At 42.4% G+C, this 27,736-nt stretch overlaps 2 long non-coding RNA genes across 3 annotated transcripts in view; one reads left to right on the top strand and one right to left on the bottom strand.

Moving 5' to 3' along the window:
* Positions 1 to 26,199, top strand: part of LOC107051722 — a 106,790-nt gene extending 80,591 nt beyond the window's left edge. Inside the window, exons 4-6 of the long non-coding RNA XR_003074791.3 lie at positions 3,652 to 3,772; positions 5,129 to 5,199; positions 8,895 to 26,199. This is a non-coding gene — a long non-coding RNA (uncharacterized LOC107051722). The remainder of the gene's footprint in view (positions 1 to 3,651; positions 3,773 to 5,128; positions 5,200 to 8,894) is intronic.
* Positions 141 to 27,736, bottom strand: part of LOC107051721 — a 104,432-nt gene continuing 76,836 nt past the window's right edge. Inside the window, exons 1-6 of one of the 2 annotated variants that reach the window (XR_005859581.2) lie at positions 8,964 to 9,102; positions 7,670 to 7,766; positions 5,855 to 5,983; positions 4,814 to 4,971; positions 4,337 to 4,462; positions 141 to 1,581 (exon numbers count right to left, since the gene is read on the bottom strand). This is a non-coding gene — a long non-coding RNA (uncharacterized LOC107051721). Of the gene's footprint in view, positions 1,582 to 4,336; positions 4,463 to 4,813; positions 4,972 to 5,854; positions 5,984 to 7,669; positions 7,767 to 8,963; positions 9,103 to 27,736 lie in introns of those variants that run through there. The other variant, XR_006939209.1, reaches the window with a different exon arrangement.

Here is a 27,736-nt window from a genome sequence, read left to right as displayed (position 1 = left end):
CAGGACCAGGACAGTAGCTGGTATTCAGGGTGCACTGGCATGTTACATTTTTGCAGTGGCACAGCAATATCTCCTGTTCTGTTTTGTTTTTAGCTCTAATTTGTTTACTTTTTAGATCAACTCTGACATGCCTCTTTCTTAGGAAAGTTTATCTAATTTAGTGTACCACTGAGCGTGCACAATTACTGCCATTTTTATCTATGATTTGTTTTGCATTTATTGACCTTGAACTTTATCTTCCATTTTATCTGGCAGTTTCTGGCAGATCTTTCTGCAGCTATTCACAGTGAACTTCCACTTTAAAACCTTGAGTAATGTGGGAATGTAGACAAACCGTTACCTTGTTATGCATGACACCTTATCAGTAAATTATCTCAACAGGTTGCCCCAAATCTGCTTTAGAGGAACACTAGCAGTAACCTTCTCCATTTATTCCTGCTTCTTTTTTTTTTTTCTATTATTTATTTTAACCAGTGATCTATTTTGTTTATCGGCATGATTGCTCAGTTTTTTTGAGCTGGCTGCTTTGACTACCCAGGGAAGCCACTCCTACCCATGTACCCACCAATTCTTTCACACTGTGGGGCGTAAGAGACCTCTTAACTTCCAGGACTGGACTCACAGATCAGCTTCACCCAAGACTGAAAGCAGGGTATTCCCACAACCAGGCAGGAGCTCAGCTCAGTGCCAGCTCAATGCGGGCTGTCGTCTATGCCAGATTTAGCCCTACAGGTGGGAAACAGCTCCATCTGTCTGTGAGTCCTGAATTCCTCTCAGTTCACGTCACTGCTTCCTTCTTGCTGTGGTCTAGCCATCAGTGACTTCAGTTCTTTAGGCACTAACAGTTGTCTCTAAGTTTGCAGGTCTTAAACGTGTATTCCCTGCATCCCCCAAGCAACAACCAAGCACTGATCAGAAAGAGGGAGTACAAAGTTCTTGAGGTTCTCTAAGTTGTTCCGTAATCCGTAAACAATGTTGACATCTTAATAAGATCTTTATTGCAAGTGTCTCTGTTAATTTGGATATTCTTGTGTATTTAACTTTCAGTGTGAGCTGTCTGCTGGAAAATTTCTGGTCCAGCTGTGAAAGGGGGAGGTTCAGGTTGAGTATTAGGAAAAACTTCTCAGGCAGAGTGGTGATGCAGTGGCACAGGCTGCCCAGGGGGGTGGTGGAGTCACCGTCCTTGGGGGTGTACAAGAACCGTGCGGATGCAGCATTGAGGAGCATGGTGGGGATGGGTTGGTGGTTGGTCTGGACGATCTTAGAGGTCTTTTCTAACCATAGTGATTCTATGAAAGGTGAGGAAGAAAGTTGTAATAATTTGTAGTGCCTTGTGATCTGTTAACAGTCAAGAAGGAAGAAGACAGAGAATACAATCGTGAGTTTTCTTGCTGCTGGAGGGGTTAAAAAGCGTTTAATTCAGAAACACAGAGAATTACTCAATTCTTGTCATCTTTTCAGTTCTTCTCTGTGCAGTTGTACAAAGTTTGTGACTTCTGGGAGAGCAGTCAGAGCAGCCTGGAAGTATGGCAGTTTCTCATGCAGAAATTTGCTAGAACAATAATTCAGTGATTGTGGTACCTGGGAAGGAGAAAAGCACACATCTCATTCTGCATTTTTGAGCAGGAGTTTCCAAATGCTGAGTTTTGCAAACTTTGTTACATATTTACAGTACTGTCATCCCTGTTTTTGCTGTAAATCAGTTATGAAAGCTGTTTTATAGTAGGATGATACCCCCTTCTTAATGACTTACATGTTCAGTATGACTCACACTCCTGTACCAGCAACTGGTTCTCTTTTTCTTTTGCTGCCCAGGCTGTTCTTTCATGACACCTTATATTTACTTCCAACACTCCATCCTATGGTAAAATGTGTGTTGTTGCTTTATCTATCACCTGTGGCTTTCTGTTTTGGTAGATGGGTATCATATACCACAGCACTGATCCTTTTCCTGGCAAAAGCCTGCTCTCTTGGCCCAGCTGGCTGATCCCACAACAGACTGAAAAAAGCCAAGCACATGGGGGTGCATTGGATCTTTTCTGCCTCTTTTCCCAGAGATAGAATTAATTCTGTAGACATTTTGACTGGCCCAAAATGATGCCATTTAGAAAACTGTTTGAATAAGACTTGTCTGTCACGATTTAAGTTTTCAAGCCACTCCAAAAATAATTGATTTATATTTATAGAATTCCTTTCATCACAAAGGACTCCATATGCTTTTCAGGAAGATATTTCCATTCAAGCTACTGCTGAAACGCAACCTCTGCTTAACTGCAATATTAGTTTACAGCATGAGGCAGGAAAAAAGGTTACCTGAAATACAGCCATTTTCACTCAAAATTATCCCTTTTAGGAGTCAAAAACTATGAAAATCCGCATGATTCTGGTGCATGAAATTGGGCCAATTATATGACATTTAGGAGGAATATTAACATTTCTCATTCTGAGAGCTATAAGTACTTTTCAAATGTCTCCCATGACATCTTTAATTCATTCTCATGCCCTGAGATTTCTGTCACCTGAAATGTATTTTTACCCTATTTGTTGTAGCTGTTGAAGAACTTTTACACTGACTTAAAAGCAGCTTTCTTTATAGCATCAGAAGCCTCTGGGCTGTGGGTAAATGTGAACTTAGTAGGACAGGTTAGGATTTGTTAAATTCTGTAGTGGTGAATACTGTGTCTGAACCTACCTATCTTAAAAAGAAAACTGAGTTTCAGTAGGGGTGAAGTATTCATTTTTCACTGTCATTTTCGTAGGAGTGGATTGGAAATAGTAGACTATTAGTAATTGTCAAGATTATTCAATTTACTTACAGGTCTTTACGTCCATTTACACTGAAAGTAAGCTCAAAGTATGCACAATGTTAGTTGCTAGTGCAAAATATCATCATGAGATCATTTTTGACAGTGATTCTGTGGGTGCTGACTTACATGATGTCCTCATTTCTGTTTTAACAACCTGATTGGACTGCAAATGAGGGTGGAATCTGGTTTAGTGAATCATGTATTTGCTTTTATTTAGCACTATCTCTCCAAATCTTTTCCTACCTGCTTGATAATTGGATTGAAATTATCCTTAATTACATTGTCTGGGGCTTTGTTAATATCAGCCCCTAACCAACTGTACTGTATTTTTGGGTGCCCACTTAAGATTCTATGAGGTGAGTAGGGCTGAAGGGCAAACTCCAGAAAGCTGCATCACTGCAGTCTCAGAGTCATTAATTTTGTGCAATGATAACTTTGTACTCAGAGAGCAATATTCATTACAGGCAAGAAGGGAAGCATGCGAGTCCTTAATTAACAGTAGGATATCATCAGCATAAAGTAATAGTTTAATGTTCTACAGAATCAGTGTTATAGCCTTTTAGACTGTTGGTTTTTCCATTTTAGACAAGGCCAACACAAGATTGTAATTGTCTGGATGCCATTACCCAGCTCTCATTACTCTCCAGGCGCTAGCTCACCACCCTGTTTCCTATGATTGACCCACAGGTTCTGTTCAAGTATGCAAGCTGCCCAGGCTCCCCAGAGACCTCCATTTCCATCATGTACATGAATAGCAACTGACTTATTTTTTTTCCCATAGTCCAACCCAACACACAGATTGCGACTAGGTTTGTAAAAAGAACATGTTTTATTTTCATCTTAGGATACTCTACACTATGGAAGTATTAGCAGAAAGCTATCTAGAATGCCTGGACTTGCCCCCAGTCCCACTTTGCCACAGGAACCTGAGCATACAGCAGCTCCTCTCCACTGTGCTTGCACAAGTAAGAAACTGAATTTACGTCCATGCCTGTCCACAAGGGAAGGAGGTGAAGCAGCAGCTGCTACTCTAACTCCTTTGGGGGGACTTAGGTACCAGAGTACTGCTTCAATTCAATGGCTGAGTTCTTTCTGGGGGTAAGGATGGGTTTTGACCTCAGTTATGTTAGTTGGGAGCAGCATCTCTGGAGAAGGGCACAGCTTTCCTCATGAGGCCAACCCTGGTGGCAGCCCCCCAGACAAAGTAGACAAGTGGTCTCCTTGCCAGTACCACCCTAATAATAGCTAAAAGGATTCACTTTTGAAATCTGGCCTATCTAACAAACTTGAGAGCCTAAAAATGAGCCGTAAAAGCTCCAAGATATTGCCAATGAGAACAAGTGAGACCCACTTGCTAAGGGAATCCACGGGGCATTTTTGTCCTTGCACAATTCACTTAGACTACAGAGCAAGCAGCCACTCAGCTCAGAGCCTGCCCCCACACCACTGCTGCCCTTAAAGGCAATGTCTGAGAGCCTCCTCTAAGGGCTATTAAGGAACTGTCCCTCCCTCTGCTCTGTCATAAATACCTGTGCTGCTGCTTCATTCTTTCTTGTATCCTTCCCTGTTGTCTTATTCCACAGGCCAGAACTGAGGCATCTAGAAAATTTTTATCTGCTTGTCAGCACGAGGAGGGCTTTTCCAGTGGCGTATGCCTGTTAAAAGAGACAAGAGTTAAACATTTATTATTTCTTAAAAATTGGCAATTAATATCATATTTCCCAGGGGAGACTGACCACTCGAGCTGTTCCCGCACAGCCGGGGCCTTGCATTAGCCAGGACTGCTGGAATTACTCCATGAAAGCAAGACTGTGCAATTGCTAGTTCCTCAGCCTCACAGATAAGGGCTGGGATTCCAAGGCTTAGTTTCAGAGAGGCTTAGGAAAGACAGAAAGATGTTTCAAGGTTAAAATATCTGTTGTGCGTGTCAGTGAGGAAGGGAGATATATAATTCCCAGAAGACTAATTCTGTGTGAAGGGAAGCACTAATTTTGGAAATGCCATACCTTTGCTCTGTGGGAGCATCTAACACTTGCAGTTCTTCAGGTGCGCTCTCCAGACTGTGCTTCAGGAAGTGAAATGACATTGAATCCCTCCTTTCCCTTCAGTCTCCTGAAAGTAATGCCTTCAACAGAGCACTTCATTTTCACTAATGCAAAAGTTCCTGTGAATATAAGCATTAGATTGCACATTTCTTCCGTTGCGTTCAGGGAAGATTTACAGTAGGGTAGTGAGAGTTAATGTGTCAGACAAGACTAAATGTGCTTCTTTGTGCTAAACTGCATCTTTTTTTTTTTCTTTCTTTTTCCTACCCTGAGAAGTCTCTGCAGGGATCTCTCCAATGGATTTGGCCAACCCGTGTTCCTTAGTTTTTCACTGAAGCAGACTTAAGGTATGGCTTTTATTCTCTTTAATAACAAAAGCCAGATGCTAAAAAAGTAGGATAAGTAGTCTCTTGGTGCCATTTAGTAGACTAGGCCATAGGGAATTGCTTAAAATAGAGCTTTTGTTCCTTATTTAAGTCAAGACAGTCTATTATCTATCCACTGTTGTTCATATAAGCATTTGTGAATGCTTTGATTCAGAGGAGTTGTTTTTTGGTTGTTTTTTTTTTTCCGAGACTACTCTGTCTTAAGTAAATCCTATTTTTTTTTTTTCTGAAATAAACCATTAGAGCATATTGATATAATGAAGTGTTGCTTTCAGTCTCTGTGAGCTCTACCATGGAGAAAACATATTATGATTAGAAAGCATATTTATTCTTGACTCTGCCCAAACGGTTTCTTCACACGCTTGTATAATGAGGACTGGAGAACTAAACATTCCACCTAGAATAAAAACTCTGTGGAAAATTTATCCCGGCCCTTAGAAAGGACTGAATGTTTTCAAATAAACTGACAGTTAACAAACAAATGTGAGGACCACCTGCGGTGACTTGCACCTACAGTCTCAGCAGCTGAGGTTTACCCTTGTGGGGAAGGCTCCTCTGAAAATATAGCTACCTGCATACAGAGCCAAATGTGAGCAAAAAGCAAAACTGCTCCTACCTGTGTCAGGCTTCCTGGAGATCCCTCACAGGTAGCTGGATGTAGTCCCAGTGACAATCATTCGGTGTCTAACAGAAAGCAGTAATTCAGCTCCTGTTTAGTGATGTGCTCCAGGTCGATGGCTTTGTCCTGCGAGTAAAAGGTATAGGAGCTAACTTACGCTGAAAAGACATAATGCATAAACCTACTGAGATGATAAAAAATGTGCATTTTCTCCAGCAGAGTCTGGTTAGACCTGGGGTGAATTCGCATCTCATGCAGAGCTCACACTGCAGGGCACAGTTAGCTTTGTCCAAGATTTCACTGCCAGCTTGGCTCGCTTATTTTTCTTGTGTTTTGTTTTAAATCCAAGCTAGAACTCTTATGAAGCCTTGACTGCAGGACTGCTTCTTCAGCTCTTTCACCACCATCCTTTTGGTAAAGCCAATTCTGTTTTTCTGGAATTTTTAAAAATGTTTCACCCATCTAACCCAAGGTAGCTGGTCAGCACTTTGCCTGGGCTCACTTTAACCTGGAGAGTTGATGACTCACAACTGACTTGGCATTTACAGTGTGCCCGCTGCAGTTTGGTGTGTGCTGAAACTGCAATGAGTGACAATATCCCCAATTAGCGGCTTGATAATTCATTTTTAAAGGTTCTACTTAAATTTACTTTACAGCAGTCCTTATTACAGACCAAGTTCATCACCAAGAAAAAGCATTGGATTTATTTTTCATAGGCTAGACACTTAATGAATACATCTGTTATTTGGAATTCAGATGTTTGCAGATATAGGACTGGGGTTTACAGCTGCAAAAGAGAACAAGTTTTAGAAGACACTGAAACCACCTTGTGAGAATTCTGCCATTTATAAACGTCCAAACGCATACCACTCACTTGGACAAAGGCAATATATCCAAAAGCAAATTGAATGAATTGCACTGCCTGCTTTTAGGAAAAGAATGTATTTATTCTTCATATGAAATTGAGATTTTCTCTCTGTCTAGTTATGAAACATCAATTTAAACTTTATAACATATTCACATATTTACATATGCAGCTTCAGACCTGTATTGTTTGAATAAATGTGCACCTTTGCTGACATGACTGTGGGCTGCAATGCAGGCCAGAGGAGCCATGTTCAGATTGCTGGGGAAAAAAATAACAAACAATAGATGAATGGCTTGGAAACTTTAGTCCCAAGCTGGAATCTGACAGTTCTATAAACAAAGCTGCATCTGTGTCACACTTGGAGGATGACAGAGCGCTTATACCATCCTACAGTTATTTGTCAGCTTAGGGAACATTCAGTCATTCAAAAATTTATTGGGGAAGAGTCAAAGAGTCTTGTCTTTTTGACCACCTCCTACAGAACGTCCTGGATAATGGCAGCATCACCACGGTCACCCAAACATGGGCTACACAGTGTGCCTGCTCGCATGTGTTGCAGTATAGTGAACACGTGCAGGGGGTGGTAAGCTGTATTCTGAAAGCACTGCATCCATGGCTTGCAGCTATCTAGCTCCTGTAAATCACTGGCACAACATTTTCATGTTCAAAATGCTCCAAGACATTAGCGAATGAATGAATCAAAAGATGTTCTCAGGAAAAGCAATAAGTATACTCACACAGTCACAATGGGAATTTGATCATGCCCAATACAACAGTGTATCTGAATCAAAGTGAGAGATTTTCTTTCTGAAAGGGCTCCATTTCTTAACAAAGCAACACTATCACAGACATTTTGTGAATACTCTTACAACAACCACGATTAATAAATACTGCTGGATGCTAGTGGGGTACTAGGCTAGAAATCAGGACAAGTGGAATCTTACCTTTGTTCCTCTGACACAGTTATGAGACACATCCAGGATTTTCCAGAGCAAGCAATTCTGGATAGCCAGCTTGCAAAGTAGTGCATGACCCTGAGGTCTGGAAGGAACAGAAAACAGCTGTGTGTAAGGTGAGACACCAAACCACAAGTACCCTAAACCAGTGGTCACTTTTGGCCTATTTAATGTTTGCCAGCTTAGATACTTATTTTCTGAATCATAATGATTTCTTGTAAAGTATTCTGAGGCTGCAAAATGGAGACAGCTATTAAAGAGACCTTTTTTTTTTGACTGTCATTTTCTATTCCTGCTGCTCTGGTGTTTGATTACATTTGAGACATGGGAATATACAAAAGCACACGCTTATTGTGGTGTGTTGTTTACAAGGTTATTCTTGCACGTGCTCGCCTGCTTGCTCGCTCCCACATACAGCCTCACTCCCATTACTGTTACCATTTCCAAGGCAAGGAGATGCGCTGCTTTATGGGCCATCTGTCAGGCAGTGCCGGGGCACTGTATATTGATGCCATGTTTGTAGCTATCTCTTATTTGAAACAAAGTTCAGTTCAAAGCACTTCCAAGTATAGAAAGGGGAGAAAAAAGATGTTAATGTGTTTAGATTACATTAAAGTTTTAAGATTAACTAAAAGAAAGGGAGAAAAAAAGTCTGCTAATGGGTAGAGCTCAGTGGAGAGGCATTATTATATTACTACTAATGCACATAAAGCATCTCCTATTAAAAAGGGATGGCAGTTTTACATCCTATTAAATATATCAAAGCTGTACTTCAATTACAAATCCTTTCATATGCATGTTTTAACAAATATGTCTTTGATAATAGAGTGCAGCAGTAGCTTTTTAAATGCTAAACAAGATCCCTACAATACAGCTCACAGATAGAAAAGTACTAGAAGAAGGAAGGTCTATTTGACAGGGAAGGGAGGGCTGTATTTCAATATTTTCATTGCCTCTGTAGCTCACAAGACAGAGTTTATAAACCATTCCAGAGAGCATAGTAGGACATTGATAAAATAGCACAACCTGCAAACAGTACACTGAAGGAGTTTGGCAAGCTGCTGTTGTTTTTCCACATTGTTATCTTGGAAAACAAGCTGTGTCCTAATAATGCAAGTAACAACAAAAATAAAAGCAGGCCACGGTTGGCTGAGCCCTGTCTTGGAAAACGTAAAATCTCAACCAGCACCCAAAAAATGTATCTTCCCTAAAGAGAGAAGAATCCCTATGAGCAGAGGAGGCTACGAGGTGACAACACGTGGTCCTGGCCTCGTGGGCTTACCTAGCGAGCATCTCTTCCACAAAACACCAAATAAACTCTGATGCTGCCCTGGAAAACCCAGTAAGTGAAATGGTGTTCTGCATGAGCAATCTGGCACTGTGTGACCTAGGGGGAATAACAGCATTTAGAAGAGTCAAAGCAACCCAAAGAGGGATCCAGCGTGACCCTGAATTCAAGCTAATAAGTAAGTCCCTTCTACCCCTGCCAACAGTTACAAGGGCTGGGTAGAGCACTGCAGAGAGCCTCCAAGGCCCTCTGTGTAAAGGAATCTGCCTATTGCATCGTTTTCCCATATCTAGTCCTAGTAATATAGTGTTAGCACAGCAAAACTGAGCCTTTGAGACACCAGAGTTCAGCTCCCTGTTTCTAATTGTGCCTACCCCTTAGCCTTAGAATTCTGCAGAACCCAAGCTCTGCTCCTGCTCAGGGTGAACTGTAGTCACAATGTTAATCAGACTGGGCAGCAGGCTGCCACAAGCCAGGCTCCATTTTCACAGATCGCGTATTTCTGACATCTGGCATGGGAATGAGCCCATGCCTATGGAAATGCATATGAACCCACAATTAGCTTTTTCAGTTTTCTGATGAATCAATTAAATAGAGGGTCATAAATCTTAAAAAAAGAGGAAAAAGATTTGATCATACTAAAGAACAACAATAAATTCTGCTTAGCCTTTTTTCCCTGTGGATTTTTTTTTTCTCATGAAGATAGCGAAGTTGTAGAGATTTAGTGAAACCTAGTCACTTACCTAGGAAATAATGATGAGCAATAGTTCTGTAATGTTGTAACTAACATTCACAGTGCTGGGCAGCAAGGTTGTCCTGGTACTCACAGTGCTAGGCCTTGCCTTGCTTTGCCTGTCCCCAGCTGCCCCTTCATGGCTATGAGTTGTACTGCTTTGCTTGGGTCTCTGAAGAGCAAGAAGGGTGGTTTGTGACATCTGTCTCCTCTTTGGCAAGGCAGAGGGGAAAGCTGGAGCTAGGTCATCTCCTCCCTTCTCTCAGATCAGCACAAGGGTCTGCACAGTAGTAGTCGGTACGTGCAGAGAAACCATACCAGAACTGCAATAAGCATAAGCTCAAAACAGAGGGATAGAGGCAGAGAAAGAGGCTGTTGTTCCTGATTGCTACCCTGCTTGAAAGTCCAGGAAAAAACGAAATGTCATAGTAGTGAGCCATACGCACCACTTCTAAGACAACCAGGCTTTGTGAGACAGATTCTGTCCACCTAGGCCTTCAGGAAAGTTGTCACCCAAAGGAGATGTAACCTCTCTTTGTCTCTCAGCCAACTCCTCTGGGTAATATAGATCAGTATCACACCATAGAAGTCAATATTACAGATTCCAGCTGGCAAAATTGGCTTCAATCCACTGAGCCAATGAATCAGATGCTCAGCAGGTGATATACAGTGTTTGACTTGCCTAAGCAATCATTATGTCCAGAGACTCAGAGATCTATTCTGGAGTCTAAGCAAACAAGATAAAATGCGTTCCTCTCCTGGCCTCATATATATCATTTCACATTTAAAAGATTTCTTGAGTTGGAGGCATCAGCATTACTTCCAGCAGCTCCTGGTTTTGAGAATTGAGAGTACTTAATAGTTGTGTTTATTTGTGCTGATTTTTTTTTCTTTTTCCAGCTGCCTCTATTAGCACAAAGGCTAAATGAAAATTCAAATCACTATGGTGATTAGCTGCAAATATTGCTTTTTGCAATGGGTTTGGTGTCCCAAGCAAACAAAGGACCATTCTTCAATGTGCTGCAGACAGCACAATTGTGTACCTCACAGATGTCTCAGTGCAATCAGCTTCTCATTACTGGACTAAACAGAACTTTTGATGGAGCTGAGAGAATCGAGTGACCTGGGGCAGGAAGCAAAGGTTCCCTTACCTGGCACACTGTATTTCCTCCCCCGCAGGCATATTGATTACTGAGAGGCTGTTTGCTGAATGAGGTCCTACTCAGCATGAATGTAGCTGGAACAAGTCCTATGTAATTAAAGAAAGGAAAGGAATAAATGATCTGTCTAACACCTTACAGTTATTATCCCATAACTTTGTAATCCATAGCCAGCTTCTCTTTCTGCAGATTTTGTCTGCAGAGATTGGGGAAAAAAGAAACAACAAACCCACAGCTGAAAGCTTACAAATTATGCATGGAAGGAAGGAGTTGTTTCTCGAGCTAAGGAGATGCTGAGAAAACAAAGCTGTCTCCTGAAGCGGGAGTTAAGGCATCTTGCATCAAATGTGAAACCTACCTCTAAGATCATTGCAGCTAAGGTAACCACAAGCTCCTCAAGAACTGAAGAAAGCCTGTAGAAGAGGGAAGAATCAAAATCTGTGGTGCTTCAGCACATTTTTATGTGCTTGCTAGGCTGGGGATGGAATTTTTAAGGCATGGAGTTGGAATACTGGAAGAAGAAAGAAAACCTGTATGGAGAACAGGAATATTGCACAGCTTCAAGATAAATCAACATAACTAACGGCAAATGATACAGCAAGGAAGTACTTTAAAAAGCCAGAGCAGTAGTAGAGAGATTTCTAAATACATAGCCTACATGGACTGCAAACACCACGGCTGAAGATAAACTTCTACTCTCACATGCCATGAGTAGCCAGAGAACAAAGTGATAGAGATGAAAGGAGGTACAGCAAGACAAACACACGCAAGTACACCACAGGACCTGCTGGTAATATGCCATGCCACTAAAAGCCTAACCAAAGTAAGAGAAGCAAGGAAGACAGAACTTTTCACAGGGATTCCCAGCTGCTCCCAAGAAGAGGACTTGGAGCAGGTGTCTGCTCCCAGAGAAATAATCAAGAAAGGTACAGCCTGTTCCCAATGTTGTCAGTAGAGTGCTGTGTTGCTCTGCATACTGTTACTTCTTCCTTGCCTCAGTTTCCCCACTAGCTGTCTGTACTGCCTGTGTAAAGAAGAACATGATCAAATCAATAAATAAAGCATGGGAACGATCAGACGGGACACAGAACAGGACAGCAGGCCAGTCTCTGCCTGAGACTGGGCCCAGAGGAGCGTTACAAGGGTCCCACTCATACTAAAATTTCTTAATATTAATGCAAATTCTGGCAACAGAACAGATGCTTCGATATCTGAGAAAATGGTGGCTACAATAAAGACCTTCTCAATGCTTCAAGGTCTAAGCAGTCTCCCAAACACCTTTTTCTAACACCTCCTTGTCTCATAGCTCCAAACAGTAAGGAAGTTAAAAAGAAAAGGCATGATCAATAATTAAAAGGCTGGAAATGAACAAATGGAATGAATTGCTCCAAGAAGGCTGAGGAGAGAAACCTGAGAAATACCATCTATCTTTATCTCTCAATCTGGCAGAGGATTTACAAACCATCTTTAAAAAGAGAGATTGTGAGGTTACATATTCACTGGTGCAGGTTTCTGAGCGATGCCAGGTTTTTTATTTTATTTTTTTCTTTTTACATTATGCTTCCTCATTTTATGACACTTCTCAGACTTGAATCATTCACAGCAGATGGCTCCATGAATACTGGATATTTCCATAAATAATGACAGACTTCCCTTCAGTCTCCCCACCCTCCCTCCACTCCACATGCCCAAATCTTTTGTGTGCTAGCTGCAGATACACATTCAAATTCTGGTCAGCAAACAAGCCTATCTAGTGCCATTGTCATTCCTGCAAGCCCAGTAGAATCAGTAAAACAATGAACTTATCATCCCATTTGATTCAAGAGCGTTTTTTCCAAGCAATCCTTAGATAGAAGGGAAATGCTACGCAGCATTTAATGAAATTGAATACTTTTAACACCGGAGAGCCACTGCGGAAAGTATCCGAGTGCTCTGCAGCAGTGGGAAATGCCGGAGATAAGTGGTGAGCCAGCTTAGCCGCACAGTGATGGCAGGGCAACGCTCAGGTCCTCTGAACACCTTTACCACCAAGGAAGCTCTGAGGTTACAGCGGGTGAGGAACTGGCCCCAAATTTAGCTATGGAGATCCTGCTTGCACAAGAGGGACTTGCTAACAAAACAAGGAGCCTCACAAAAAGAAAGGGGTGCGAAAATCCTCGTTATTGGGTCATTGTATTTGTCTGATCTACCTGCAATAAATGACACGTGATGCTACTGTCAGAGATAAAAGCAAGGTGGCTTTTAATTCAGGACATTAAGAGAAAATATTAAAAACTTCTTATCAGAGCAATAATTTATGGCTAACTTCAAATGCTCATAATCTGCCATCTACATACATTTCTATCAAATGACCCTGTAAATAATTAATAGATCTAATTCTGTCAGTGTTGCCAGGGCAGGTTTCCCTGCAGAAGGTTAATGCAATGATTTAATTCTTTATTTATGTGATTAGCAGCCCCAATCAGGCTGTTTTAATGAGGTCGCAGGCAGCGGATTATCTCAGGCGACTTGCCTGGCAGGAGCCCCAAGCGCCCCGTTCTTGTGGTACGTTGTACACTTTCTGTCCAGCTGCCCCAGGGGAAACCATTGGCAGCTACTGGGGGCAGAGCTGGGGTCCCAGCAGGGCAGCAAATGCTATTTACCCCTTTCCTAGTTGCCCGACTCATAGCTGCACAGTCCACATAAAACATAGAAACACAGGGATTCTTAAAGCACATCGGCCTCAAGATTCATCTATGCCTGTCCAGAAAAGGAAAGACAGGAATATCACTATGAGACATGGGATAATATGTCACTAGCAGTGCCTTAGGCTCATCTGTAAAACCTAGCGCTTGGATTAAATCCAAATGGTGATCCTCCCTATGTCAACAAGAGAACCTGACAGTTATTAGATTCTTCATGCTCAACACCCAGGAAGGAGCTGATACAAGTGCTGCTTTCTCAAGATCTCATAAATCTGCATTTCTGTGCACACAAAAGCTTGACACACATGAAGAAAACAGAACCAGAGTGCATTTCTTTCATTCCTTCAGTCATTTTTCTTTCAGTTTTTCACCAAACCCAGTCCAACAGAGAAAAGAGATCTCTCTGCAGGCTGTGTATGGAATTAGGGCCCCAGCTGCAATATTCAGATTCATTGGGCCACCTGGGATCACTGTAACCCCACACCTAGAAAGTGGCCTCCCTCCTCGCGGTGAGGGCCATCAAGCAACCCTCTGCTGTGGGCCACGCTGACGTCAGTGGATTTGATAGCAGTAAGGGAGCACCAGGAAGGCCCCACCTGCCTGGCTGGGAAATGGCAAAGTCTTGGTGTTCCTTCACTCACAGCCTCCATTCACACTGGCTGAGAAGGGCAGAGGAAACAACTTGGATGTTTCTTCTCCTACCTCTACTTCTCCTCTGTCAATGGCATCTTTCCATCTCTCTACTGACCTGCTTTTTGTTTGTTTTTCTGCCTTTTTTTTTTTTTTTTTAGTTATTGAATCTTGTTTCCCCTGCCAAACTGCCTACAGCTCCTGTTCTGTTTATTATACTCAGCACAGAAAGGAATGAAAAGGAACGAATCTTGGAAGAGAAACAAAAGCCTGCAATAAGCTGTATTCTCAATTACCCTGTAGCATGCAGACTGAGAACAAGAGGAGTTGCCACGCTGACACATACAGCTGAAAATTGGGTTTGCTAGGTACAGCGATGTTAAAGGCAGCCTTTCAATGCCTCCCTCCCAGGCTGCCACTGTGCTGTGCCCTTCGCGAGCACTCCACCACTTATTGGCACAGGTATAAAAGCATCCCTTGGACAAGAGACAGCTCAGGTAAGCTCTGGAGAAATCAAAGCAGGAAAAGCGGATAAAAGGCAGCAGTATTTCTGTCACTACCTCACAGACGGGTTTATTCTCTCTAACAATTTCCACCTTGGCAAGCTCCAGGTCACTAAAACAACATCCAGAACAATGAATTAAAGATACTGAAAAAGATGATACAGAATGCAGCATTCTCACAGAAATGTAGAAACTCCCCACACTTCCATGCATTGGTAAACCTCAGGCCTCCATAAGGCTGAGCACTTTGTGCCTCGCTCACACTTGCTGATTTTCAGTGCTAAATCGTGCTGAAAACAAACAGATTGTCAGATCCAGGAATCTCTGCAGGGCACAGTCCAGCGATGTGCTTCAGTTCAGGGATAACTGAACAGGGCTGGATAACGCACAGACGCTCTCTCTGTGCGCAACAGTTCCCCTGTTACCCTGACAGGGAACATCAGCCATTTGTTTCAACGCATTACTGCTTTCTATCCTTTTTAGAACCAACTATGGAGTTAACTGTGATATTTTCCCTGAGTGGGCAAACAAAGGAGGGAAGCGCAGAGCCCACCAGCACTGCCTGCTCAGGATGTGCACTACTGCAGGACTCTGCAGAGAGTCTCCTAAAGACTGTACTGAGGCGGTGTCTCATACAGAGCCACATCCTCCTTATTCTCGTGCAGCAGCAGCTGCAGGGACCTGGGGGAGTAGGAGGGAGGGAGCAGAGCAGCCAGGCAGCGCTCACACATCCTCACCTGCAGCAGTGGGCAGTGAGCCAGCCTGCCCTCTGGGGGAAGGGGGAAGCGGAGGCAGGTGATACCTGCTCAGTGTGCGGAGGATGGCTTTCTGGGGGTTGGCTTTCCTTTCTTTTTTTTCAGGAAGCGTTTATCTTCTGACAGTTTTCTGTGTGTTTTTTTTTTTTTTTCTAATTTACAAACAAAACCCCGCTGCAGATCTCTGATTTTTTATTTTTTTTTATTTTTTGCTAGAAGAACTGATCCAGAAAACAGAGACTGATGAGACCCCCTTGTCCCATATCCGCCGCTAATTCCTAGGGCACATTCCCCTGCCCTGCCACATTTTCACGAGCATTGTTTGCAAAGCGCTGTTCTCTCTGATAACGCGTCTTAAGACATCTGTCTGTATCCCTGAAGTTTCCCTCTTGGATTTTGCATCCTGATTCTCTTAAAAACACATCCTCATCTGCAGGCAGCTTCAGCTGCCCATTATTTTCATTTCTGGATCTCTTTTCAGTAACGTGCTCATTTCTGTGCCTGTCTTCATAGAGACGTATCTCTGCGGAGCAGTGTACTCTGAAGGACAAAGCAAACAACTCCTGGATCCCCTCCCAGGCTAACCGGAGGAGAGGGGCAGGAGAGGAGCTGTTTTGTATTTGGGAGAAACCCTAATTCTCATGGGACTCTGGATCCTATGGCACTACAGACATTTCTCAGAGGAGCCACCACAAAAAAGAAACACCCCAGAAAGCTCGGTGTATCCGTACTGGGCACACAGTCACACCTGATGCTCACACAACGCTGGGCAGCCAAGAGCCAAGGGCTCAAATTCAGTGGTGCACAGGGCTGAGGTTGGCAGAGGCAGAGCAACAAGCACCTTTGGCCCAATGTATGGGAACTGTTGAATCAGGGCCTGAACCTCTGATTGACCACCTGAGGCAAGCACTGAATCAGCAGCAGGAGCACAGGTGAAGGCAATTCAGCTGTGTGGCTGGAAGGGGTGGAGCCAGGCTGCACCTCTCCTAGATCCCATTTAAGGGCTGACTGCCATTGGGGAAGGATCTCTTTCTGGAGATTGCTTCTTGTGGAGTTTCTCGTGAGCCTGCAACACTGGTGAGCGCTTTCATTTATCTATGATTATCTTTTCCAATGCGATAATCTTACTAAGCCTAACTTCTCTGTATACGTATTGTTCATCCAATACTTCACAACATCTGTATTCTTATTGACCTTACACCCAACAGATTAAAAGCGTACGCCATTACAGCATGGACAGCAACACTGTGCTGTTCCATGATACAGGGAGAAGGTGGGTAATGCCAAGGCAGGACTCTGGTCACCACAGCCCAAAGGACAGGGCTAAGATCAGAAGGAAGCCCTCCAGGCACCTTCTCACCTTCCAGCGTGTCATCCTGATGGGATCTCTGTGCAATCCCTCCTTCCACTTGGCACAATACACTTTCATTCACTGTATCCCCGATCCCCAGATAGGGGCTAAGAAGGAGAAAAAAAGGCTTACACTAAATGTTACTCCCCTATTTTCTTCTGTACCAATCTGATTTACCCATCTTGAGGGCAGTAGTGATGGCTTGATGTCTTAGGGGATGCACAACTCGCATACTTGCCATAAATAATGGATAGCACATTACACAGTACTTAATATTTAAGTACCTGAAGAAGTAAAAGAAAATGGAAACAAAATATCATTAAGGGACTGACCTGTTTAAGTACTGCAGAAGGTAAAGAATATTTCAACTACATTCTACTTCCCATTTGGCCACAGGTCCCAAATGAAAACCCTGAGATGTTTCTCCAGCCACATGTAACACTACTACTTACAACAAAAGAGCTGCCTTGCCCAGCACCCTGCATCTCACTGTACAGCGAGCAGCACAGATGCCTGTAAGACTGCATAAAACCAGGACGAGCTCTTGGAAGAATATTCTTCCAGGCTAATTTTTACCTTGGACACTTACCAGACCTAAGGGCAACGTCTTTATATTTTAATCATTCTTGATGTATTCTTTTTCATCCTCAAATTTTCAGAGTGCTTTCTGAAGCTGTGTAACTCCAGCTATAACAGTAACATGCCACACAACTTCTTTGTGACAAGGAAGTCCTCAGCCTTGGCATATTCAACTTTGTTCCTACCAGATTCAACATGATTCCTACCAGATCTTTGCCTGCAAAACAGTCTGCAGAAGATTTTTTTTTTTTCCAGTCACTTTCTCCAGGCTATGTATGGCTTTATAGACTTGTATCAAATCTCTTCCTTTCAGCTATCTCTTTTCCAGGGTGAGAAGTCCTAATCTACTCAGGTGTCCCTGTCACAAAAGCCACTGTGCATCCAGATTGCTTTGGTCATCCTGCTCCATGTCTCCTCCACATCTGATGTGTTTCCTGAGGGGCAGAGGGCAGGGCACCATGTGCTGGTCACAATGGATGTACTGTTTGGACTTAGAATATATATGGCATAATTGTGGTTTCAACTTAGACTATTCTGTTCCCAGCATTCAGTTTGAGTTTTTGACCACTGCTGAAAGGCCTGAACTGACAGTCGCTTCAACTTATCTACCAATATCAAAAAGAAAACACTGCTCCTGAGTGATAAAATATTGGGACAGTTTCTTCCTATTTACTACCCTTTATGTTTATCTGTACTGAATTTCATCTGCACTTCCTTTACCTGGCTCTCAATTTGAGATGATCATTTTGCAACTGACTCATTTCCCTGAAAAAACTGAGCTCATCATCCAACTTCACCATCTGACTGCAGCCCTGCTTTTCCACCTTGTTTGTGAGCCTATCAAACACCACAGCCTGAGCACAGGTCCCTACAGAACCAGCCTTGTGACTTTCCTCCACTGCGGAAGCTTCAACCTTTTATTTCTACCTCCTACTTCCCAATTTTAATTGATTTTTCTGAAGCACCTCACTGTCACTGCGTGGCACCTGCATTCCTTAACAGCTCTTTGATGCTTTTTGTAAATCCAAGTAAGTTATATCACCAGTCTGGCCCATCCACTCCTCCAGTCCTACCCGACAGATTACTATATCATGATTTTCATTGCAAACCCCCGGATGGCTCTTTGTCACTGATATTTATTGATATTCCCACTCATTCCATTATTATTACAGCTTTTGCCAATGTATTTATTGCATATACTAGGTTTACCACCGTGGAGCTCTGGGAACCTCACAGGAAACACTTAAAATAGGATGTTAAACTGGTGTTTGTCTTCCGGTACCGGGACATAAGCCAGGAGTGCACACTGGAGGTAACACTTGCCCTATTTCATCAATTTGCCAGGAAAGATATCTCACCGTGGGAGCCCCCCACGATCCTTCACAGCAAACATTATGAAACATCTCATTTTTCTAAATACTCCTTCAGCACAGTTACTGCTTACTGGTCCTACAGACTCCAGCAAGCTTCCTGCTTCTCATGTGTTTGAAACAGGATTTAACTGGGATTTTTTGGTGCTTTCTGTAAGTTTCTCCAACTCTTTCAGTCTTTCTTATTGCTTTTTCCCTATCATCTGCCTGGGTTTACAAGCCTTTCTACTTTTCTCATTTGTCAGACCCAAGCTATCTGAAGGATGCATTCTTGCTTTTAGTAGTATACTTTTCCTGCTGTTTAGCCATCTTAGTTTCCTTCTTCTTCTTTTTATTTTTTTTTTTTCTGCAAGGTGATCTCTTTTGATAAATAGGATGCATTTGCTCTAGGATTCCATCACCATCTTTAAACTGTCTCTGTGTTGCATGGTAAGACTTAACTGGTTTTCTAGTTTCTCCATTTTAAAATCAAATGTGACAGCAGTGGAAGTTTTAGCTTTCCTTGTATCTGCAGGAATGCTTAATCTACCTGCAGTATGGTCCCTGCAGCAGAGTGGACCTTTGATAAAGATGTTATAAACTAAGCACAGTCCACTGGCCTGGCTCTTAGAAGTTGCTCTTGTGGCTTCCTTGACTACTGCTCCATGAAGTGGTCACTGATGGTCTCAAAGAACAGACTTGACATTGGGCCTTGATATGACATTTACCCAAGCTACAAAGGGGTCATGGAAATTGTTTATCTTTATTGTGTTTGCTGCCCTCAGAAGCACTCTGATCTCTCTCAAAATGTCACAGTCACTGTCTCACTGTTACCATCCTGGTCAGTCAATGGATAATTTAGTCCTAATGCAGTATTTTTCCTATTTAAGTGTAAAACTTGAGTTGCTGACAGGGCTATTCTACTGATCTGATTTGATTTCAAACTTTAACACTAAGCACCATCTACCACCGCTGCTTGACTCCATCTTTCATGAACATTGTGTTGTTTGGTCTTACAGTGCCCCATGACCTCCCTCTCCCCTCCTGGAATCTTTCAGTAGGTCTGGTAAGTCAATACCGTGGCTTATAGCTATTTCTTAGGCATTTATACAGAATCACATGACCTGCTGCTCTGCTTTCTGACTTCTCTGCAGCTTGCTTAAATGGCACGTGGCTGGCACCAACTGTTGATTTTCTTTCTTGATTGATTGCTGCTGATTCCTGCCCTGACCTTGAATTTAAAGACACAGAATTGTTATTGCAAGTGTTTCATCTCAGAAGACACCTGCCTTCTGTAAGAAACTAGTTTTGCCTTAGATCCTTATGCTAGCTGAGATTTTTTTGTCTGTAGGCTCAGTCCAGTTTTGAGAAAGCCTGTGCAATAATTGCTGGTGACATCAGAGAAGCTGCATCTTGCACGTGCCTTACTAGTACAGATCACATCTTAAAATCTTCACTCATGTCCTCTTCAACAAGAAGAGGTAAAGAGCAGGGCTCTTACTAAACCACTCTGTTCCTATTGAAGATCTCTATATACTCATACATTCTCAGGTGCCCACGGATAATAAACTTGTATCACACAGCCAGATCTAAAAGAGCACTGTGAAGTGACATTTGGGCTGTGAAGCCTTAATTTAGGCACCACAATGATTAGAGTGTTTTAATATTATAATAACTGATAAATAGACTACGTGTCAGACATTTCATTCCCTTTTAATCAAAACTCCTAGTCTGCTAAATTAATCACCCCCTTGGGGTACAGTAGCAGATTTCCAATTTAGTCATAGAGCATCATTAATAATGAAAAGTTCTGGAGGCAAATTCTTCTATTCATGTTCTTTTGTATGATCCAGCAGGTTTAAAGAGACAAGACGGAGAACACGGAAGACATCAACACCTTCCAGCAATCCAAATAAATAAACATCATTTTTGATGTCAGTCCTTTAATGGCTGTCCTCCTCCTTGAATATTAAGAATATCATCACAGAACCTAGAAAGCCAGCCAGAAGAGTTGTGATTTTTACTAAATGGTATTAACAAAACCAAAGCTAAAAAAGCATGAGAAATGGAGAGTAATGCTGCATTTTGTATAGATCTTCTATTGTGGCGCTGCACGTTTGGTTTCATTAAACTGTCTAATTTCAGAATATAAGTGTTTCTGAACAAACTTTCTTTACCCAGTAAACTTTCATTTTTTTCTTCACTAAAGTAATTCAATAAGTAAACTCAGTAAGATTGCAGGTGACACTAAGTTGGCAGGAAGTGTCAATCTGCCTGGGAGTAGAAGGCACTTCAGAGGGATCTGGACAGGCTGGGCTGAGGCCAATGGGATGAAGTCCAACAACACCAACAGCCAGGTACTGCATTTTGGCCACGAGAACCCCAGGCACCGCTACAGCCTTGGGGCAGAGTGGCTAGAAGACTGTGTTGGAAGAAATGGACCTGGGGGTGTTGGTCTGTGCTCAGCTGAATGTGTGCCCAGGTGACCCTAAGGTTGATGGCATCCTGGCTTCTATCAAAAATAGTGTTGTCAGCAGGAGCAGGGAGGTGATTATCTCTCTGTACTCAGCTCTTTTCCTACCTTAATGATACTACAATTCTAAAGTTTTTAGAAAAACATCTTCTGTTCTGCTGAGTTTTAAACATATTTATGTGTGAAGAATAAACTTATTCTCCACCCAGTAATAAATGTGCTTCATTTTCTGCTCAAGAGGTCTCCAACTACAGATACAAGTTCTTGACCTACCTGGTGATGGTAGTGTTTGGGAAAAATAAATGGCTTCAATAACACGAAGCAGCAACACTCATTTTGCACTATTGTAGGGAAGCATGTTCCCTTTCCATCTCCATTTGAATTTTTTTATGCAGAAAGAATGGCACGCTGCCTGAGCCAGTGAAACCTTTAAAGGACACAGGTCAGGCTACGTTTTTATCTGTCCGTTTGCTTCTCCTTATCTGCTCTGCTATGTGCACAGGTACCTGGGAGTAAGTCGGAGTAGCTCTCCTTTGCCATGTCCACCGTTCCCCACATCTTTACCCTTTGTCACTTCTTCCAGAATCAACACAGTGAAGGTGGTTTTAGGTAGCCACCAACTACCTTGGATTTACAAGTTGATAGTCTGCCAACACTCTGTTGTTTGTACTATATATTGGGCTGTTAGAATGCCAAAAAGTAACGCAGGTTCACCTCACACACATGGATGTCAACCAAAGTAAATACATTGCTCATTCAGACAGACACAGCTACAAATGTTAACACAGCAAGTTATCTCCATCTCTCTGCATCTAAGCTGTCTGCATTCAGAGATCAGCTCATCCTAATGGTGATCTCTGATGATCTCTTCTTAACGTTATGCTCCGTGAGCAATAGGCAGGCCTGTTCTCCCTAAGGAGGAGAGCTCCAGCTAGAAACAAAGACCTGATTAGAGGATTTCCTTCTGTTCCTGGAGCTTTGAGGAGTTTCTTTAGGCGCAATGAAGCTATCAAATAAAACCCTCTGGCAAATCACTCTGGTGTGCTGACAGCCCATCTTGCTTCTGTCCCTCCTCCACTGGAAGAGCCATAAAAGTCCAAGGCCAGAGACCGCTGCTGAACCAACAAGCAGGAAGGATTTACAGCCAACAGTAACTCCTGACCTCATCAAACTCCACTCTGGGCCATTTATCACTCCTCTGTTGGAAAGAAAAAGCATTCAAAGTGGAGAGGTATCAGGAGAGAAAGAAGGGAGGGAGACTGAATCACAGTCACTTTACCTTCACTAAAAGGTACAGAAAACCTCCCAGCAACAAAGACAGGTGCCTAAATGCCCTTGAACACCAGTGTCTGAGGAAAAATCCCCAGTCATTAAGTGAAATAGATTTTAAACAAATGCTGAAATTTATCAAACAGCTGAGAACCTCGTCTCCAAAGCTCTACGATCTCATTGCCATGGCAGTGTGATAACCCACAGACACAGGTGGTGGAACTATGGTGCTCCAGCATCTGAGCAGCTAGCAAACAGCACAGTCAAGCAATGTGTGCAGCTAGGGTGTTTCAGGGTGTGCAGAAAATAGCTGAGTGTCTGCACTGGACTCACCACAGACTCTCTTGCTGGTGCAGTGAAAAATTATAAGGATAACCAGTGAGAGAGTTGGACTGCGTCCTGTGAGAGACAGAACAGAAAGATCTTAAAACAGGAGCTTGGGGGAACTTGAGTATTCTGATCATCTGGGCCTTTTACTCAAACAAATACTGCCCAGAGGAACGTTTCTTAGCATCTGCCCCACCACCAATGCACACCCTGGTTTCTCTTCTTCCACTCAGTATTTTTGAAAATCATACACAGAGACAGATAACAAAAGGTTCTCTCAGGGCAGTAGCAGAAGTCCCTGAATACAGGGAGTAAGGAAGGAGAATAAGGGCACAATGTCTTCTTTTCTGCCTGTGCTTCTGAATTTCAGGTCCTCCCAAGGAGGCATCTGGGTGCCTCAGAAGCAAAGCAGTCGATACTACTTCTGAAAATCCTAGCTTTATGTTTTATCAAAGCAATCTGAAGCCAAGATGCACCTGCATTTTGCCTGAAGGGAATGGCACTGAGAAGAGGATCACAGGAGCCTTATCAGCCTTCTGAACCACACAGGTCTGCCTAATTAAGACAGCTGGGGAAACAGCAGCCATTTATACATCAGGAGATAGAGAGCTGTTCTGCATCTCAGCTGCCCTGTTCTCTTCAGATCAGTCATTTCTGGGGAACCAACAGCTGGTGAGAAGGTGGGAACCCCCGACATTAGCTGTGGAATCACAAGTTCTCAAAGGATCCCAAAAGGTTGAGGGAAGGCAACACAATTTCTGTTTCTAAACTGAATCACTCAGTGCCGTAAGTGAAATAAAGATCAATGCAATGCTGAGATGCCACAGCAAAATCATGTGTTGCAGCAACAGGCAAGAAACATGAAGATTACAGCATGGAATAAAGAGCAGTGTAAAAGAAAGACAAAAACAAGCCACCAAGAGCAAGGAGTACTTCCAAAAGCACTAACAGAAAGCTGCTGATTACAGGAAAAAGGTAACTTATTTAAGAACATTAAATGTCAAAGAGATTTCTGACATCTATATATGGAAACATTTACTAACCAGGCTCGATGATATGTGCAGTACTCAAGGTACTGGATACCTCTTCTGATTAAGATAATAGGGTTTTTTGTATATAAATAATCCAATGTTTATGTTAATAAGGTGAAAGCTCTTTCTATGGACTTGCAGCCTATGGAAACATAGCACATTTCTTGCTCTGCTATTCCTGCTTAACTTAACAAATTTACTTGACTTAAACTTTGGCTATCCTTATTCATCAAGCTTCTACTTCCGATTTCTGCTCATTCCATCCCTTAGTGATACCATATGCTACTCTTACCTTATCCTCAGCATTACTTTTAAGTCTAACAAACAATGATGACTAAATGCCCTACAATAGCCAACACCTCAGTTGGTCCTGTGAAGTCAAAGAGCACACATGAATGGGACAAAAAAGCCTTGTTTTTCTGTGTAAAAAGATTACTGGGGCTATGGAAAGCAAGTAGAAACAAAAAATCAGCCCTAAGCCTGAAAGCTGACCTTGGGAAAAGCAGTCTGTGCTTCTCAGCTGCTGACCCTTGCCTGTGGGTTGGGTAAGGCCACATCCTCAGTGCCCAGCACAGCCCTGGGGCTGTGGAGGAGAACCCAGCACCAGGCAGGGGCTGAGGGGCACGGTGGGTAGAGCTGGGCTTCTTGAGAACCACTTAGATTGTAAGGAAAAGTGAGACTGAGGCTACAGAGCTACAGCATCCAGAAAACATCAACATTAACCAAATTTTCTGGGGAAAGGAAAAAAAAAAACAAAAACCAAAACATGACAAAAAAAAACCCCACACTTTCCCTGAAATCTGTTATTTATTAAAAAAAAAGATATTTTCCATCAGAAGCCAGCATTGGCTGGCTGCTCAGTAATTCTAGCACCAGACAAATTACAACATTCCTCACTACAGCTTTCCAACCCAGTAATCCTACAAGGAACTGCACAATCAGAATTTTAAATGCCCTGGGATCTGAGTTAATACCAGATGGTATCCAGCTATATTCATCATTATAATTTCCTAATATTATATTAACATTTACTAGTTTAGCACTTGAATCATCTAGCACGACACTGCTAAAATGTATGTCCTGAACTCAGTTCTGTGCGGAACGGTTTTGACTCTCTCTCTCCTTGGCTGTCATTTCTTTAAGTTTTTAATAATCCTGATCTTCTAACATTTTACGGCCTTAAGAAAAGCGCAGGCTTCTACATATAATATTATTTTGTCTTTTCAGTTACAGTCACAGGAGTAGATCAATCTGTAAGTGCTTCTGCCTTTTTAATGGCGTCTAGGTTTTTAATAATATCAAGATGAAAATGTTACTTTCTTTTAAACTGAGTAAAACATGGCGCATGAATAGACTGCGCACTTCTGCATGGGCGAATGCTCAGAGCCGCCAATTTGCTTCTGCTGTTATCCTTCCTGATATGCAATAGAAAACAATTTTGGATATCTCTTCTTATCCAACTTCAGGCTGTTTTCTACTACAGATGCTTTAAATTATACTTGGTTGTAAAGATTTACAGTGATTGTTCTTACAGGTTTTTTTTTGTTTGTTTAAGTCACATAAGACCCTTTCAAACTTTGCTGGTGCACATTTGGAAGAATTCTACATTTTATTCAGTTTTGGCAATAAAAAACAAAGCTGTTCAAAGCTTGAACAGCTATAACCCAACCGCCACTGTCCCAAGGAAAGAGCCCTTTTCCAAAGCAGAAAAATAAAACAAAAATGCTTGCCAAGCAGCATGTCTTGGCTTCCCAGTGACTAGCACAGTATTTTGAACAGTGAATCTGTTTCCCTTTCACTGCAGTATGAAATAAATAACTTGCAGATAAACATCCCATATGACAGTTCCTGTGAGGGTATCGGTTTGGCAAAGCTGTGAGCTGGTCCTGCCAGCCCCGACTGGAGCATTATAGGATTTCTGTTCTCACTGGAAACACCACTGTTCCTCCTTCAATCATCCTTCTGCCTTTCTTTGCCTTCCTTTATCCCCTGCACTAACCAAAGAGGTGCAGAAATGGCATCACTGGGGAAAAAACTGGCATGCAAACAATCTGTGGTCTCCGTCAGCCTGATAACCCACTGGTCAGGTCTTCAGCTGGGACACAGTGCTGTCCTGTTAGGGATGCTGGCCGACTTAGCGCATGGTGTGCCTCCATCATGCTATCTTAAAGGAGATGCATAATTTAGATGACACCAAGATGACCTCAGGCTGGAGGATACTCCCGTAGTCACTCACTCACTTTCTGATGTCCAACAAATATAATTTCACTTTGTGATACATAGGTCATGAGGAAGCAATGTCCAGAAGATGGCTTTGAAAGCATGCAGTGGTTTCTAAAACACCATTCTCAAAAACACCATTAAATAAAAAGCAAATTGACAAAAGAGCACGACATCAGTTTTTTGTTGTTCTTTTTTTTCCTCTCTGAAATGGGGTTATCAATAACGTATCATTTCTTTTAAGGGAATGGCTGCAGAAGTACACAGGTAAATGGCTATGGTAATTTACGATGATTCCTTATTGCTGGGCAGGCTAAATATACTTCTCAAAATACTTTTTCTGCACACAAGAGTCCTTGCTACTGTGCCTGCTGTACATCATACTAAGGAGTTTGGCTCCATTTCCCATGACACACACAAGTGACCAGCCTGCGGTAAGTACCCTACAACATTGCTTTTGCTGTTCTCTGTTGTAATAGTGAGACATAAATGGCCACATTCCCCGTTAAGCTTTGCAGCCTTACTACCATTTTCAAAACTGAAGTAGATATTTGGGTGCCTCAGGATCGAAAGGATTAAATTGCAAGAATGCCACCTAGCACAGTTCCCACTGGAAACAGCAACATCTAAACGTTCAACAAATCCCACAGATTTGTCCTGCCTCAGTGCATCCTGAGTCCCATTGAAGTGAGATGTCTATAAGGATCTAAACCCACAGTAGCTCTCAAAGTAGCACACGTAGGCTCCAAAACTTCTCAGTAACTGCAGAATATATATTCCAGCAACTGCTGCAATGCAGGTCTTAAACCACGTCAGTCTGTAGCCTGACTGCCATGGATGGCAATGGCAACAGCTAGGGTCTGGTGGTATGTCAGTATTCCACTTCTTTTTTTGCATGCATTATATTTTTGGCGTGTTAAAATAGAGAATTTACCAATTCAAAAGGCAGCATTGTGGAGACAAACTGTTTACATATACCATAACAATCATGCTTCAAGTTTGCTTATTCAATATCTTCTGCATCTACAATTTAACCTCCAAAAGCCCCCTGAAGTTCTCTACCTGTACATCACAGTGAAAGGTGACCACCTCTGCTCAGTCAGACACATGCAGCTTGCTCTTGGAACAACACTTGGCCTTGCTCGCCATTATTCTAGGTCCCCAGATCATAGCTGGTCAAAGTAAAATGTTACAGTTTGCTAAAAAGCAGCAGAAGAAAAGAAAACTATGGGATCTGGCAGCAGACTTGACCCAACGGGAGCAATAACAGATTTCAAGGTCTCTATGCTAGGAGTCCTGAGCTTCCCCTCCGTGTTACTACATGCTACTACAGAGCAAGTCTCTTTCCATTTCTCTTGCAGTCATCCACTTGCATTAAAAAATAAAAACAACACAGGCACCAAATTGGCTGGAGGGCAAGAGAAAATCTGGCTGAATAAACCACTCTTTATGACATTCATTGCTACCTGAGACCGAGCCCTCAGTCCCTATTCTTTCATGCACCTGGAGAGTAACCTGAAGAGATCAGATGAGAGTAGAGGGGTTAATTAAGAAGCAGCAATTTGTATTATACTACCAGCACGATCCTCCATCCACTGAAATCAATGGAAAGGATCCCTGCAGTTAATTCAAATTAATTAACCCAACTAGGACTGGCTCTTGAGTGCAATATGCAGCAAGCTAGAAATCAGCAGCAGAATTGC

This window comes from Gallus gallus, chromosome 4 (assembly GCF_016699485.2).
Source record: "Gallus gallus isolate bGalGal1 chromosome 4, bGalGal1.mat.broiler.GRCg7b, whole genome shotgun sequence".
Classification (NCBI taxonomy): domain Eukaryota; kingdom Metazoa; phylum Chordata; class Aves; order Galliformes; family Phasianidae; genus Gallus; species Gallus gallus.
This window is presented reverse-complemented; position numbering and strand designations above follow the sequence as displayed.